This window comes from Cornus florida, unplaced genomic scaffold (assembly GCF_030987335.1).
Source record: "Cornus florida cultivar Cherokee Brave unplaced genomic scaffold, ASM3098733v1 CherokeeBrave_3.0.0_Hap2_Chr05, whole genome shotgun sequence".
Taxonomy (NCBI): Eukaryota; Viridiplantae; Streptophyta; class Magnoliopsida; order Cornales; family Cornaceae; genus Cornus; species Cornus florida.
In genome coordinates this window covers 56937142-56944297 of record NW_026775575.1, presented here as the reverse complement: position 1 = coordinate 56944297, position 7156 = coordinate 56937142, and the positions used below count along the sequence as shown (strand labels likewise).

The following is a 7156-nucleotide window of genomic DNA, read 5'->3' as shown; positions in this document are numbered from 1 at the left end:
ATGACATTTGTCTACAACATTAACCTCTCCTTCATATTTGTCAAATGAATTGGGTGTAGGATTAAAGATATTCAACTTCACCTTCATGTGGCCAAATGAGATCTTCATTATCCTCATCCTACAATTGATGTTGGCATTAGCGGTTGCCAAGAAAGGAGGACCAAGTATAACTGGTATTTGGCTTTTAGGATTGGGGACCGGTTCCGTGTCAATGACAACGAAATCAACGGGAAAGAAGAATTTTTCAATCTTTATCAAAACATCCTCAATTATACCCCTAGGTTTCTTAATGGATCGGTAGGCAAGTTGTAAAACTACCGACGTCGGTTTCAATTCACCTAAGCCCAATTTGACATAAACCGAGTATGGAAGAAGGTTAACACTTGCTCCTAAGTCAAGAAGCGCCCAATTAATGATATGATCACCAATAATGCATGAAGTAGTAGGTGAATCGGGGTCCTTAAACTTTGGCAAAGTGTTATGTTGCAAAATTGAGCTTACTTGCTCAGTCAAAACCACTTTTCTTAGTGCTTGGCTCTTCTTCTTCCGCTTTTGGGTGCACAAGTCTTTTAAGAATTTGGCATAAGCCGGAATTTGCTTGATTGCATCCAAAAGTGGAAGATTAACTTTTACTTGCCTAAACATTTTCATAATTTCATTGGTTTTTGCCTTTTGCTTGTCTTTTGAAATGGATCCTTTTAAGGCATCCGGAAATAGAACTTTTTCAAACACTTTTTCAGAATTTTCTTTTGAACTCTCTTCAACACAAGAAGTTTTCAAATCACTTTGTTTCAAATCATTTTTCAGCAAAACCTTTTCAACATCATTTCTCAAAACATTTTTTTCAAACACATTTTTCAAGACTTTCTCATTCACAAGATCATGTATATGCAATGAAGGAGGAATGGGATGTGAAACGGGACGGGTGACAACTTGAGGTTGCACCGGTTCACTATCTTCATTGGACACTTCAACTTGATTATCCACAACCCTACCACTCCGCAAGGTAGTCACCGCATTAACATGTTCAATGGTGTGGCCTTCCGATGAGGAATGGGTTTCCATAACACATTGTTGCTTAGGTGGGGCATTAATAGACATCTTTCCCTTCTCTCTTGCATTGAGAGTGCTTGTTATTTGCCCTACTTGGGTTTCTAGCTTCGTAATAGATTGAGAGTGATAATGGAGCAATTGTGTGTTAGCCTCTAAAGTGCCCAAAGCATTTAAAACTTTTTCTTCAAAGGCAGGACTTCTAGTATTTCCTTAGGAATAAGATTGGTTGGGAAAATGAGAATTAAGCAAATTGATTCCCTTGTGATTGATAAGGTCTTTAACCTTGGGATCTTTGGTTTTGAAGTGGAGGTGGAATGTACTTCCCTTGAAAACGGCCTTGGGAAGGGTTTGGGCCCTCTCCTTAGTTTTTCTAAGAGAAATTCAGATGATTCCTCCAACTTGGATTATAATGAGTACCATAAGGATTGTTCCCTTGGTTCACAAAAGCTGCATTGACTTATTCATTAGGTTCATTTTGCACTTGTCCATGAGGATAATGAGAAGTATAATGAAGAACACTAGAATAAGTCATACATGATTCATTTGATGCATGATGAGAATGGTTAGGGAAGGAAGATACTTGGTTCGCCGAGTTTTGGTTAATCAATAATTGATCAAACCTTTGAGATAAAGACTTCATTTTGGCGGCTATTTCATTTGAATGGTCAACTTGATGTAAGCCAACACTCTTCCTACCTTGTGAATTTCTACCATTCTTGGATGATAATGTTCTATGAAAAGAATTTTCACTCATGCTCTCATAAAGACGCCTCACGTCATCCTCATGCCTATCAATGTATAAGCCACCCATGGAAGCATCAACCATACCCTTATAATTGTCCGATAAGCTCTCAAAGAAATATTGAACTAATTGCCATTTGGGCATGTCATGATATGGACACTTCCTAAATAACTCATTGAAGCATTCCCATGCCTCATGAAACGTTTCTCCATCCGCATGTGTAAATTCTCTAATTGAAGTTCTCATGGCATTGGTCTTAGAAACTGGATAGTACTTCTTCAAGAACTCTTGTTGCATTTCTGCCCAAGAAGTGATTGAAAAAGGCCTAAGATTTTTAAACCAATACTTTGCCTTGTCTTTGAAGGTGAATGGAAAAAGTTTGAGTCTTAAGACCTCTTCCGGCATGTCCGTATATTTTACGGTGGAACATACTTCTAGAAACTCATCCAAATGCTTGTAAGGTTCTTCACTTGGAAGTACATGATAGTTAGGAAGCATTTGAATGGTTTGTGGCTTAATTTCATAATGATGTGCTCTAAATGGAGGCAATTGGATGCATGTAGGTGCATTATACTCATTAGGCACATAATGGTCTCTTAAAGTAAGAGGTGGATTAGCTACTTGAGGTGCAACATGAACACCTTGGTTTTGAATTCCTTGATTGATGATGGGAGGTTGTGGAGCATACATTGGCCTTTGCATTCCATATGGAACTTGGCCTTGTTGTTGTGGTGGTTGGTGAATGTATGGCCTAGGCATGCCTAATGGTACTTGCATGTTCTCATTGTGCACATTAGGATGAAGAATACCTTGTTGGTCTATGTGACCAAGGTCCTCAACATTCTCTTCATTATGGCCTTCCATTGATGTAATGGATCAATTAGAACTAGAACTTCCTCTTCCCCTAGGATTTCTAACTATGGATTCAAGATGTAAATCAAGAGGGACAAGAGTTCGTCTTAGCGATCTACGACCATGCATGCACAAGCTGAAAACACATAAACACAATGAATGAACAAACACTTCAACTTCACAACAATTTCAATGAAACTTCCTCCACAAACACTTAACCCATACTCCTATGCTTTAACAATAATGATGCAAAGAACAATTAAAAACAAGCCTCCACGCGGGCCGACGATTTAACAAAGGGATTGAGTAAAGAAAGTCTCACAAAGGTCCTTTAGCACTTCAACTCCAAATTTAAACCTTAGCTCAGCAAATTTTTAAAATTTTTAGCCTTTTACTTTCTTTCCTTTACTTGAATGCTCCTTTGTTTGCTTCCTTTCCAACAATGCACCTAGTCAAGTAAAAACAACACAATAAGTAACCAAAAAGAAAAATAAAGTAAAGACACGATCAAAAGAGTACTAATCCTAATTGATTCCATAATTCCGACGTTGCCAAATCAAATCCATCCCCGGCAATGGCGCCAAAAACTTGGTGGGCAGTATGGGTTATCGTTGCTGCCCTACCACAAGCTTAGAGAGCGTGCATTAAGGCTAGGGCCAAGTTTTACATTTATAGAAGCCACTACTACCTTTCATTTTAAATATACCTAGGGTGAGTAGGGATCGTCCCAAGGGATTGTGAGGGTCGAACAAGGTTGTGGAATCGCTATTAGGGCTAGTAGGTTGAGTGATCAAACAATTGGTTGGTTGGTTGATTAGACTAGAGAGCAACTAAATTAAACTAAGTGATAACAAAAGAATGCAACTAAGAGCAAATAAGAGAGAGAAGAGTCTTGGGGTTTAGAGATCACCACCAAGCAATGCATTTCTATACCATTGACAAGTGACTAATGAGGGCAAATGGTGTGTTGCAATATTGGTGTGTGCGTGTGTTTGGTTGATTCAACAAGCAAGGATGACTAGTTAAGCATATATTGTCTAAACAACATGTGAAAGGCACAATAGATCAAAACAAGTCATTAATCCTTTCATTAAGCTCACAATCCAAATACAACACAAGGTTAGAAACATATGCTACTTGCATTCAAAAGCATAGATCATCAAACAACAAGTATGGATTGTCCTTTCATTTAACACTACACTACAACTACACTACATCTACACTACTAGCATGAAAATAAACTAAGGGAAAGGCACAATCCATCAAGGAATAAGTATGAACCATTAAGAAAATCACAAGAGCATTCCATTAAGCACTATGTTTTGACAATCTCTAAATCTATAACATCAATACACATAGACATGCATCAATAACACAAAATCTAGAGACAAGCACATGAACATCTATTCTAACATACATCGGCATATGGATGAATGAAATGATCAATTGAAAGCATTTAACCACATAAATCATTGAACAATCAAGATCTATATATATCAAAGTGTCAAAACATTAATTCTAACACTAATCCCTCAATAATACACAATATTAAGATATAGAAAGCATGCTTGGGGCTAACTCTAGCCCCAAGAAGATGTCTAGCCACTCATAGTAGTGCTTTCCCAACCCTCAAGGGCTAACTCCATAGTAGAAATTTGGTCCTTGGATGATGAAGAGTCTCCAATGGTGTCTCTAGCCTCCTCCTCCTCTAAGCTTGCTCTCCAAGAGATGATATGAAAATGATTTTGGCTTCCCTTGTAAAAAACAATCCTTATCCTTATATAGGTAGGTCAAAATGACACCCAAAATGAGCTGGGGTCGTGCACACAATATTCCCCAATGATTGGATAAAGGACAACTTTCAATGAGCTGGAAATTTAACTTTTTCGCACTAGAGGAAGTTTGATCGATCGAACCTTGGACTTGGATCGATCGAACATGGCTAAGATCTATCGAACTTAGGTTGGATCGATCTTCATTGGTGGTGCTTTTTGGATAAAGACAAATCTGAGATATTTTGAAGATATTTTTGGGAAAAGGACAAAAGTGGTTGGTAGGGTGGTACAACTAGATAAGATCAATCATTTGGATAAGGACAAAGCAGTTCGATCGATCAAAGAATGATATTAGATCGATTGAACTTTTGAGATCTCTGAAAATGTCATCATGGCCCTGATCCATCTTGAAGTGCTGAGATCAATCATGTTGGATCAATCGAACTTTGATCTGAGATCGATCGAAGATGTTGTTTTCCACCTTTTTCTTCCTTTTGCTTCCACTTGGCTCCTTTCTTTGATTCATCCCAGAATTACTTCAATTAAGCTCTTATTTAGCTGAGTTATCTTATTTTCGGGATAAGTGCCTGAAAATGGAAATAATACGAAATCAATCTAAACGGTAAAGTAAGATAGATAAAGGTACTAGAATGCCTAAGCTTAAGGGGTTTAAATATGCACTTTTCAGCGCTCATCACTTACTTCGCCGCCTTTGATGTTTCTTGTAGTCTCTGAGGGAATGGCACAACAACATGCCTTTGTTCAAGAGATGGCTCAGTAGTTGGAGGTACTTCTTATGCTTTTTCATTACGCTCCTTTTTCTCTTCAAGTCTTTTCTTCCAATTTTCGTCCTTCTTTGCTTCCTCTTCTTCCACCTTGTTTTCAACTCTCTTACCACTTCTCAGAATAGTAATTGCTTGCACTTGTTCATAGTGAACTTCTTGGCCAGTAATGCCATCAATTATACGCACACCTCTTGGATTAGCTACTGGTTGACTAAGAAGCTTGCCATCCTCTCTTCTATTCAAGGCTTAAGCTAATTGGCCATCTTGAGTCTCTAACTTGGCAAGGGATTGAGAATGAGACTGCACAAGTTGATTAGTTGGCTCAAACTGCTTTGCCATCATTGCCTCGAGCATTGATAAAAATTGTTGAGGTTGAGTGAAGGCATTCATAGGAGTGAATCCTTGAGGATTTGAAGTCTGAACTGGAGATTAAAAATTGCCTTGCACCTGAGGTACTTAAGGTGGAGGAGCTGATGTCCCTGTGGCTAGATTTCTCCATGAGAAGTTAGGATGGTTTCTCTAAGCCGGATTGTAAGTGTTTGAATACATATTATTCCCTCCGGGCCTTCCATATATAGTATTAACTTGCTTTTGGGGAATTTCTGAATATTGATATACACTTGGACAAATGGACACATGGTGAGTTGGACTGGAACAGAAAGAACACACTTCAAAGCCTTGAACATTAGTTGAAGAAGGAGTAAAATTTAACTGTGACGTCATCAATTGATTAACCTTCTGGGTTAATGCCTCAATTTGGCTCACTAGCCCTTGATTTATTCCTGTTTCATTCACACTTTCTGCTCTCCTCAATATGGTATGAGGTCTTGCTACTAGAGGTAAGACATGTTGTGTAGAATTATCAGATATATTTTCAAAAAGCTGCCATGCTTCCTCTACACTTTTCAACATAAAATTTCCACCACAAGAGGCATCCACCATATACCTTTGTGCCTCGTTGAGCCCCTTATGAAAGAAGTTAATAAGCTGCCATTTTGGCATGTCATGATGAGGACACTTCCGAAGGAGGTCTCTAAATCTTTCCCAAGCCTTATGAAAAGGCTCGTCAAGCCCTTGAGCAAAACGAGTAATAGCATCTCGATATTGAGCAGTTCTCACCATGGGAAAGTACTTATTTAAAAACTTTTGTTACAATTCAGCCCATGTAGTGATGGTGTTGGCTGGCAATGAATTAAACCAGTCCTTCGCCTTGTCCTTTAATGAAAAGGAGAAAAGGTGTAGCTTGAGCACATCATCGTCAAAACTCTGGAATTTTATTATTCTGCACACCTCTGCAACGTCATCCAAGTGCCGGTATGGATCCTCTTTTGATAGGCTATAAAAAAAAGGCAGTAACTAAAGAGTACTGGCCTTAATTTCGTAGTGAGGGGCCCTCACTTGAGGATATCGAACTACAGATGAAGAGTTGTATGCACTTGGTTTGTAGTGATCCTTTAAAAAGCGAACTGCTTCTGCAACTGGAAGATTATCCACCATCTTTTCTTTCTTTAAGTTTCTGAGAGTTCTTTCAATTTCTGGGTCTAACAGAAACTGAAGGAGTGATAAAAAACGTCTTCCAATCATATAATGTCACCTGCAATGATTGAAAGAAAACAGTATCAAAATAAAATAAATAAAATAAAATAAAATAAAATCCTAAATTAAGATCCTAATTGAAATTAATTGTAGAATTTAATACTATCTGTCACGAACTAAAACAAATCCTTGGCAACCTCGCAAGTGCATGAATCTTTGCAGATAGGGTTTACTTGTAAGGGTGTCATACCCAAGGAACTTGTGTAAAATAAGTTTGTTAACAGATTTCTTAAATTCTAAATTAACTTCAAAGTAGGATAATCGAATTGTGATGATTAATTCTAAATTAACTAAATAGAAAATAAAATAAACAAAAGAACAATAATTAAATAGGATATAGAAAATAGAGAGAG

At 37.8% G+C, this 7156-nt stretch overlaps 1 pseudogene; it reads left to right on the top strand.

Moving 5' to 3' along the window:
* Positions 1 to 1937: 1937 nt before the first annotated feature.
* Positions 1938 to 2036, top strand: LOC132310766 (small nucleolar RNA R71; annotated as a pseudogene).
* Positions 2037 to 7156: the final 5120 nt, after the last annotated feature.